The 10971-nt window shown below is 34.6% G+C and overlaps 1 protein-coding gene across 5 annotated transcripts in view; it reads right to left on the reverse strand.

Moving 5' to 3' along the window:
* The window catches only part of Fife (regulating synaptic membrane exocytosis protein fife), a 210823-nt gene extending 201087 nt beyond the window's left edge, over nucleotides 1-9736 (reverse strand). For all 5 annotated transcript variants that reach the window (XR_013001417.1, XR_013001418.1, XM_076374246.1 and 2 more), the window contains exon 1: nucleotides 9302-9736. The gene's annotated coding sequence lies outside the window, so the exon portion shown is untranslated. The remainder of the gene's footprint in view (nucleotides 1-9301) is intronic.
* Between the last annotated feature and the right edge of the window lie 1235 nt (nucleotides 9737-10971).

The following is a 10971-nucleotide window of genomic DNA, read 5'->3' on the forward strand; positions in this document are numbered from 1 at the left end:
ATTTTTATTTATTACTTTATATCGGTGTATGTGTGCACATACGTAACGTCAGCGACTGACATAGTATTTTCCAGTATTTAGGAAATTACATTAAATAATTTATTGAATGTGTTTTCGAAATAATTGATTGATCATTGTAAATTAATAATTTTTATTTATCTCTTGATATGTTACTATCTTAATGTATATAGATAACTAATTGTAAATGCAACTAAGAATGGTGTATATAATTCTATAAAAAGAAATGTATCGATACAAGGAATACATTTTTTCGTGAAAAATCCGGTTTCCAAAAAAATTAGTAAAATAATTGATAGAACGTAAAATTGGCAAAAAATATTCTACGTATGAAATTAAAGAATGTAAAAAACATTTTTTTGTTGGAGGATTGCTTCCTAAAAAGAGTTCCCACCGAGTTGAAACATGTTCCATGTGTAAATAACTAAATGCAAGTGTACATTTAACAAATTTTTAAGCTGGATTTTCTTAGAAAGGAAGACAATTTATTCTGTATTTGTTATTTATTACTTTCTGTAGAATACATACATTCCAATATTTTTTACTCTTTTCATATTAAAATATTCAAATATAAGTATGCTAAAGGTAGACGTTAAAACTATTTGCAACTTTTTTTTAATCATTTAGAATAATTATTTGGATTTAATAATAGAACTTAGCGACATGAGTTGCGTAACCTTATACATTGCATGATTTCAATGGAAAATTCAAGGAAACAACTGCTTAATGAGAGATGAAATTAATATGAATACAAATTACAAATAATAATTTGATAAATTAAATATACAGATACACTATCAAGAAATTTACAACATTTTTTGTGGGAAGAGACTTCCAATTTTAGATACATTTACAGACGACACGACAATCGCTATTAGAAAAAATGATGCAAGTTTCTTACTAGTGTATCTGTATATACATTAACATAAGTATCTCGCTCTGAATGAACAACGAAATAGTCTACTCCACATTTTCCACCCCTTTTACGAATACGACATTTCTTTTCATGAAATTCTAATTCTACTTGAAGTTTGTTCCTATCTCTTGCAGTTTTTAAAACGTTCAACTCTTCTTCTTCATTTCTCTATGCAAGTATAAATGCACGTGCTTCAACACTTTTACAAGAACGTTAATTTTCACCTGAACGTCTGCGTAACACATTATTCGGTCGATGTGATGATAAAAGAAGCATTAAGCGTAGAGTAAACAAGTTTTCTTCAACACTCAAGTACTGCAGAAAAACCTGTATGATAGTAAGTACTGCTCAGACAGTTTAAAAATTATAATCTTGAACTACATTATGAAAAAAGTAGCGTGAAATTTTTCTTTTTTAATGCATTATACGCCACTATTTGAAACGTTCATTTATTGATAGAATTTTCATCACAAATAGCTCAAATATTTGTAGCAACGTTTAGTAGCGTTTAAATCTTAATTCAACCCGAATATTATTTGGTTTTTTCTTAACAATTTAATTGGAATTCTCATCAAAATTTAAAAGTCTATAACATGATGTTGAACAGGAAAGAAGAAACCACTAAATAATATAAAACATTTAACAGTTTGCATTCGAAAAACAATCGTCAATTTGATTAAACACGGTAAAATTATAAAAATTCAAATTCAATACTAAATTTTGTAAAATGTATTAACACATGAAACATTAAAATAAAGTAGTTCTATCCTTTAATTAATGCAAGGTTATACTTTATATTAGTTGCAAAAAGTACTATCAATATTTCACTAGAAGGTAATGAATATTTATGTTCATTATAAAGTAAGAATATTTATAGTACAGAATATCATGGAGCGCAAAGGGTTAAAATAAATACAGTGGTACCGTGGAAAGGTTTCTCTTCGAAGAAAAACAGTATGGACTTGCGAAACAACCTAATAATTTTCTTATCCTTCACCTAGTGTGCCATTTTCACTAAATTTTTGTACAAGATTGGACCATTCGGGCTATCTCTTTCTACTTCAAGACTTCACGGATTCTACCCTCCACAGTTCTCAAAATGTCGACCCTGTAAACCCTGTAAACCCTGTAAGCTCGGATTGCTCGAGCTGCTCGGTCGCTTTGACCTGCGCGTAACCGTTGTCGCCACGCGACGAGATATTGCACTGCCGTGTTATACGTAAATCGCATAATAATTGTACATTACGTTAAGATAATGTATATAATAAAACATCTTATTATAATATTATTATAATATATTTTGTTTTATATATCATAAAATAATATTCAGTGCGTCACAAGACAGTCCAGGAGTAACCATAACGATAATTTATGAAGACAGAATTAAACCGGTGTTGACTTTTACTGCTGCTGTTATCAGTCTTCTGAACCTTCAACCTGTAGATGAAATATAAAATTCCCACGTCAGATGACCTGTCCCTTTGATACTCCCACGTTCGTGTAACGTACGGGAATCATCAATAAGACCTCCTGAACATTAGCAAATGATACTTATTTCAATAGCTAGGCAAGAAATTCCAGATAAAACCTACGCTCGGTGAAATGTCAAGAGACAAGTCACTCGGCTAAAAATACTCGAGGTGCTAAACACCGTGTTCAAGTACGCCCACGCGAAACTGTTTTTTGGGACGTTCTGAAGGGATCAGCGGATGATTACCTTAACCCTTTTGCTCCTAACCCTAATTATAGTTAGCATCCATGTTAAGATCTGTTAAGATGTTAAGACCGAGAGTCGAATATAGGTAACTTTGAAGGCTGCCACTACAATCATTTAAATACTTTTTCTTACGTAGTATAACAATCCCTTTAATCCTGTTCTGATTAAAGTTCTACGTGACAATAAGTCCAACCAGCGGATGCAGTCACTAGAATGCCTATAACTTCGCTAATTTCCTTTCAGATGAGTATTATTGAAACATCAATTAAGTGAACAATGAAAAGCAAGAAGAATCGATTTTTTGAAAATTCACAAGCTTATTTTACAATACTGTAAGTATATGAACAATTAAAAATTGCATTCTGACTGTCTGACAATTTAAAATAATCAGGAGTTTATTTTACAATACTATAGGTACCTCAATTGTTAAAAATTGCACTGAAACGACAGAGCATCCCGTTCAACGGGAGCATGCACACTGAAACGAAGGGTTAAACGCGCGTCGCAGCCAGGACGCTCGAACACTGAAGAAAAGAAGCAAGATGTGAATTTCCGAGGGTAGGGCCGAGTTTTTCATCCGGTCAAAGGAAAGGAACGTGTAGTATAAAGAAACATCGTCCGTAGGGTGTTTATTACGGGTAAAGGAAGCGAGGGCGCGAATACGCGCGAGATTTTCTTTTCCCTTTTAGCGTTGTCATCGATGCAGACGCTTTTAGAAGAATTGCTGGCAACAGCAGGAACTATCCGCCACAGTTCCCTCGTACGGATAACAAAGATGGAATGGAAAAACAGAAACGGAAATCGCGGACACGCGAACACAACAAGAGACATCCCGTGGGCCCAGAAGCGCAGTGCGTCAGACGAACAAAAGGAGTGAACGCAACGCAAGTTCCGCGAAGTGTATGAAAGACCAAGCAGCGAAGGGTTTACTCGTGCAGCTTTCAAGCCGAGTTGAGTCGGATTAATTTGCGTTTTCGAGATTGTAAATTTGAAGTTCTCACTAACTCTGTTACATATTCGTTGCAAACGAGGCGTCTCAGCTGGAGCGCCGGACCAATTTCTCGTTGGGACGCGAAGCATATTTCCATAGCGCCTTTCGACGACGCGTTAACTATCTTGCGGGAGTGTATCCGGCAGTTTGAGAATGGGAAATGAACCCTGAACCAGCGATGTTCGATCGAGTTCTTTGTCGTTGTCGACGTAATACGACATATAGAAAAAGAGTTTCGAAAGAATATTGTTAATTCTGAAGAGGGTTTTTGGAAGGGGTGATAATGTTAAAAATATTTGATACGTGGAATATTTACAAAATGATAGCAAAATAAATGGTAATAGAGAAAGTATTTAATAGAATATTTTATACATAACTGTGTAAAATAGAATTTATCATATACGTAATGGACTAGTAAAATAATTATTGTGTATATTCTTCGGTTAAAACTGAATTTTTTAATAATCAAATTCGATAATTATAAAGTTTAATTATAAATGATGAAACTGTATCTGAAAATGGCTAAAAACACTTGTAGAATAATAAACTTTTGGAACTGGTATAAATCAGTGAAAAAACATTTTAAATACTATTCAACCCTTAAAACCTGTCAAAGTAAAATACGTTAATGGATGAAATTTCACTCCAGTGCATTCTTGTTTACTTTAAAAATCAATAAATTCAAACAAATGTAATTAAATGTTTTTTACCCCGAAAATTAGCGTTGTCACTCGTTGCATTGATAACAAAACAAAATGTACATAGTGTCGTTCATGTGTAATAGCAATTTCAGTAGAAATCATTTCCAATAATTTAAACATTCAAATATTAAATGATACACAGTTCAAATAAAATATTATTTGAAATAGGAAAATAAATTCTGACAAATGAAATATTCTTATTTTAATAATAATATCATGACGTTATAACAGTAATTAACAATTTTCGTTCATTCAACTATAAATTAGTATCCGAAAACCACATAGTTAACTTCTTCGCGATGGAGACATGTTCAATATATTGTATAAAACAGTATCAATATTATTATATAAAAAAATTAGAAAAAGAAGTTAAAAAGACTAAAGCTTCGATGTTGGAATTATTTTCACACCGTTCTCAAGTGATTGGTATCACCAAACTACCCATAGAAACAAAAGGTTAAAGAAATAAAATTCTAGAAATCCAGAAATAAAAACAGAATCAAAAATACAGAGAAACAAAAAGATATGGTACCTACGCGTAGAAGTACTGAACTGTGCTTGCAATTTTTTCAATAAATAACTCGTACTTGTATTCTCAAAAAACTCGCTATCATCTTTGATTAATTTTATGCCATTCCGACTGATTACGGTGTATTTCACCTGAAGGAATGAACGAGTTAAAATTATTCATCTGTTGATATTCTGCAAATTTCCAATGAATCAGTAGCAGGTCATAACTAATGAATTAACTATAATTTGACATATGTGTGTAGAATTGTGTTTCAATTGTTTAATGTCTGGAATTGATACTGCACAATTGTACTACGTTTTAGATATAAAACAATCGTTGCATGAAGTAGAAGTATGTATAATGTATGAATATTTTCAACAATGATTTAGTAAATGAAAACAAAAAGAAACATTCATTCAAACACATGTTCAGTTTACATTTTCATTGTAAAATTTGTTCAATATGTTTAGATACTAAATCAATCCCTGAAATATTTTTCACATATTATAAGACACCATATATATCGCGTTGTTATATTTATTCAAAATGAAAATTCTTATCATTAAAATGGGGATTTAATAATTTAAAATAAGATTGGTTCATAAGAATTGCAAAAATTGTTAAAAACATTTATTATGTATTGTTGAAATTATTAACCTCTGAAACGATGGTTTCATAGCAAACTAAACCAATTTTGCTTTATGAAAGTTTATCCCCCTTGTTGTGTTTGAACGTTATACATCTGACTGAAAATTGAATAATGTTCCACTGAATAATACTTCTCTTTGAATTAATTTGCATTGAAATAAATACGAATTAATATAATGAACTGAAAGTCCTATTAAATATTGATCGGTCAGATTAATTGATCAACCAAATCGGATAACATCGTCAAAAAATTTTATACGGTTTCCCTAGATTTTAACCAGTGCTTTTGAAAAAATATTTTATTTTTTTAACCTACTTTAGAACAGGCAATATAAAAGCAAAAGGATTGCAAAATATTCAGTTGCTTTTCACAGAGAATACGGTAACATTTTAAAATTATTTTATTGCAGATATCATTTTTTATTTTCCACATCCAGCAAAAATCGAAGAAACTTTTTTATTGTTCCAATAGTACTTTCAATTATTAACATTTCCATGCTCTACGTGCATCTGTGTTCCGCCGATGATATTTCTTTTACCTCACAATTTACAAAGACAAAAGCGCGAAGAAAATAAGAGTATCGAACGAGAAACGCGGAATAAAATTGTAATGCACATTCATCGAACATAAAACGCGCGTTTCTCTCGAAAACGTTTCGAAAAAAAAATCTATCTGGTACATCGTAAAAAATTCTGTCTCGTAAATTTAAATCGGATTTTATATATAAACCTGTCCCACATAAATGCATCAGAAGAGTCGAACAAAGAACTTAATCTCATCATAACACCGATGTACCGTGAACATTCTGTAAATGTAAAACGTAGGAAAGTTTTCATAAACGATCTATTAAACCTTTAATGCGAACGCAACATGCGATTTCAATGACGTAAATTTTTGTATAAAGGCAGTTTAGCTATGTTTCGCGAATAATAACAGCTTGCACGATGTTGTTTATTTGAACGTTTTCACAAATGTCTTTCACTGTAAAAGTAAAACTGTTGTAGAAAGACTTCAATAACGGTTCCATGAAATTGGAAAACATGTTACACTGGTATTAAGCACGAAACATAAATAACCACTAAAATGACGTTTATAGATGTTTCACGTTCCTTTTACGAGGTTTCAAACTAAAAATTTAAAGATATCGTCTGTTATGTATAACGTAGTGAATTTGTTGAAATTCAATGCGAATTTGCTTATCAGTAGACTGGTCAGAAATTTTGTAATCTCTATAAAAGTTTCTCTTCAGATTAGTTCCAACGATCCTTTGAAATGTTTTCGAACATTCAGTTTGACAGCTTCGAACTGATTACCCGACGGCACAATTGGTTCAACGTCTAGCTACGCTATTGTGTGTTGGAATTAGAATATACGACACTTTTTCATATAGATTTAGTATGTTCAGTTAAAAAAGCAACAAAAAAATAAGGAAAAACTATCAAAAGCAAATCTTATCTTATTATTTTATTATAGTAAAGAATATTAATTTTCTATGTAAGTATAGATTACTTTCATTAAGAAATTAAATGATTTTAAAAAAGAAAAATGCATTATCATACAGTACATTTGAACTGAACATTTACGACTGATAATAAATAAAAATTTCCCTTTACTATATTCATAGTCAAAGAAGATTTATTTCAACACATTACAAAATTGATTACGTATCGTTAACGTTCTTTAAGAAGTACTGTATATTATACACAAATAAATATACTTGTTGCATGAAAACTAATAAAATTATAGTTATTTCAACTGTGAAATGCAATATTATTTTATTATTAAGAAATATTTATAATCAAACACAAAGAGTTAAAAATGAGTATTTTAATTTGACATAATTATGAAAATTTTAAAGGTATTCAAAAAAATACTTAGTTACATGATGAATTTAGTACAACCACTCATGTAACTGATTATTACTTACTATTTTCACGTATGTTATTGTTCCCTGTTTTTTACGGTAACTTTTAGGAAAGTAATAGTAATTAATACAATTAAACCATGTAGACAACAAAAAATGAGTTTTCAGTTCACAGTTAGTAAAAACAGATAATAATAGACAGACACGGTTTTGGATTTATGAAATCTTTTACATATCTATCAAGTTATTGTTTTCAAAATATATCTCATAACAAACACATTTTTCTAAACTTTCAATTTATAGAGAATTATTTTCTGTGCTTGTGAATGTTTATATTTAATTAATAATATTCGTTAGAAAGTGAACAAGCAAAATTATTCGTACAAACACATTAGTTTGAAACTAAGACATATGGTGTACCAGACATATTGAAAGCTTAAAAATTTTAAACCCATCGATAATTCCAAACACACGCAAGTTTTAATTTTCACCATTTAAAAAATACTGAAAATATTAAGATATTTAAAAAATATTAAGTAATAAATTAATTAATCTTTTTCAATTCTTAACTAATAATGTTTAATAAATAAATTTATCTCGTGTCATAAGTGTATTGCTTTATAAAGAATTAATCCTTGCCAAACCAGAAAAACTGAATCTATATTTATCTAAGTCGTTTTATCACTATTCACTTTGATGAATTCACAGCTAAAATCAAGAATAACAAAAAGTTAAATAATATTTACTTGAAACACTATTTCGCATAGAATATACATCATAAAAAATTCCACTAAAAGTAGATAAAGTACTTTACAGTAAAAAAAATTATATACACTATAAATGTATACATATATTCAGTATAGAATGGAATCACACAATCTTATTACCTATTACATTTTACCATTGAGTACCTATATTTAAAATTTACAAACAGCCGACAAGATTCTAAACATCCGTCCAAACTGTTGACAACGATGCACAAAGCAGCTACAAATCACGTACGGCGATCATTCCAACGGCTGCATATTAATTATGAACCACTCCGAGCAAAACTCGGTTTACTGGTTTTAATAAAACATGCAACCTTGTTACGCAATGAACATTCGAAATCAAACACTGTTATCATTGATTCATTAATTCGTTTAACCTTAATTCACCGTACGACCTGTTACATACACGCGCACCGACGCACACGGCCCTGATAAATATTTGTGACAGGCATTTCAAACTATTATCCACTTTTATCCACTTTCAGGATTCCATCAGCCTCTGTCCCGTGCTGGCCAAAAGTGTGGGATCGAATCGACGGGAAATCGTTCGAAAATTCTTCCCATACGGGAAGAATCACACCACTTCCCTTAGTCCAACGTTCGATCGCGGATCCAGCGACAAGAAGAACGGCAAGAGGAACGGCAAGATACGCGTCCAAGAAGAGAAGATCAGGCACAGAATGGAACGTTCCCGGGAATCGAGGAAATAGGGCCGGAAATTGGTCGATTAAAACGGTATCAAATCCATCTCGAAATTACGTTACATGCGTAGCTCGGTTTCCACGGTGAACCGCATTCCACGGAATATTACGCGAAGTCACCTAAATCCCCTAGCGATTAATAACGCCACCGATTCCAATGCCCAAAATCCGATTGCCAGCGAAATTCCAAATAAAAAACAGTGAATCAAAACGTACTATTTTAAATTGTCATCATACAATAAGATACATCGTTAAAGCATTACCAGTCCCATCGATCCTACTCTATTTCACCGTAGGCGGAAACCCGATCGTTCGATTTGCGCCAGGCAACCAGTGACGCGGTACCGTTCGCAGTTTGTTAAAGAATACTTGGACAAACTACCCTCAGCATCGGTTGTGCGTGAAACTCGATTCTATAGGAGCGCGCGAAAGCGGTTTTAGGAGAGAAGCCGGAATGACCAACCTGTTACTTGAAAAAGCTGCGGCGGGCGCCAAGCGAGCGAGCTGGGTAGTGCGTGCGTTCTATCAGCTCTCGTGTTCTCAGGCTGCCCCTCCGAGCAGCTGGCTACACGTGCTTGTACTTCAGCGAGCGAACGGCGACGGTCGTCCACGGTGTACCAGCATATCTGAGGATCGACGTGTTCCTCGTTCCCCGTGGCGCGACGACAAAGGTGTCTGCGTGCCTAGGGCACATATGTTCCGCGATCGCGCGTACGTGCATGTACGTTCTTACGCGAACGGTGTGCGGTGCCCTAACGCGTTTCTGCGTAGCTGGTGAACGAGAGCGCGCGCATGCCCGCGTCTGAAAAATAAACGCGCAAAGGAAAAGCTCGCCGTGAGCGCGAACGATTCGACGGAGGAACGTCCGCAACCACCTATAGCAATGATACCGTCAGGCAGGCTGCCCGACTTGCACTGCCCGGGTCTCCTGTTTCTCCCACCGAGCAAACCAGCCGCCCCTCCGATTCCCGTTACTCCCGGCTCTCCTGCCTCTCCTGGCTCTCGCTCCTTACACCCTTGTATCCACCAGCCCCCGCCGCAGAACGTGCCTGCCGAAAAAGCTCGACTACTCTGCCCTACCTATCGCCCCCTATCAGCCTTCCTTCGCCCTCTTTGTACCGCCCACCCTCGAACGCTCCTAACTTCGTCCTTTTCCCACCTACGGCGATTCAACCCTTCCACCGTTTCGCAGGTTTCTATCCTTTGCCAGCCACCCTGCGCCGCCCCGCGCGCCGGCCTCCGGACGTCACACCGACTACGAACTTAGGAGCCGAAGTCTGAACGACGTCTTCCCTACTCCTTTTTCTTCCCGTTCGCGTTTTATTCTTTCCGCTAGCGAACAGCAACCAGCTCAAGGCGCAAGCCCGTCCTTCGGCTACCCAGCGAAGGAGAAGGGAAAAAGACCCGTCGGCCGACCGCTAGGAGGAATATCCTCGGGAGGACCCGAGGGATCCGTTGACGCACCTTATTTCGCGTGCGTTTCCACGCACGTGGACGCCGGAATAGGGTCGGCGGACGGGAGACCCGCGGCTCTCGGGGATGCCGAGGAAACTTTCTTTTCGGCCAGTACGGAACGATTTAAAGAGAATGGATTGATCACGCGTGGACGGGGTACGTTTTTTCTGTGTTGCTCGGGGAATCACGGAAATTCTTTTGCTAACTATTTTCTGGGTAAAATGAGCAGTGAGACTTATGGTGAAGATTTTTGGAACGGTTTGACATTACAACTACCAGACGGATCAAAAGGACCCATTCCTGATTTCTTCTTTTTACAATTATGAAAAACATAACAGATGTTTCTCTAAAAATTATTAAAGAAATCAATTCAGCAATACGTAAACTGAATTACAAATCAATTAAAATCTCAATAGATGCGCTCTTGGAATTTCTATAGAGGAATGTCAAAAAGTCCATTTATGTAACTACTCGGTAGTTTCAGTGTTAATGAAAATGAATGGTGTTTGTTATGCGTAGAAGTGAAAGAATATTTCGATATTATCGATATTCTACGCTTAAAATGAATTTATGATTACTGGTAATGGAGAATTTCTTCGTAGGAACGAAATCAACATTCACTGTGATTTAAAAAACTGTTTGTAACGGTTTTATTTTATTTTGACCATTAAAATATGT

The sequence above is a fragment of the Nomia melanderi genome, chromosome 2 (assembly GCF_051020985.1).
Source record: "Nomia melanderi isolate GNS246 chromosome 2, iyNomMela1, whole genome shotgun sequence".
Lineage (NCBI taxonomy): Eukaryota > Metazoa > Arthropoda > Insecta > Hymenoptera > Halictidae > Nomia > Nomia melanderi.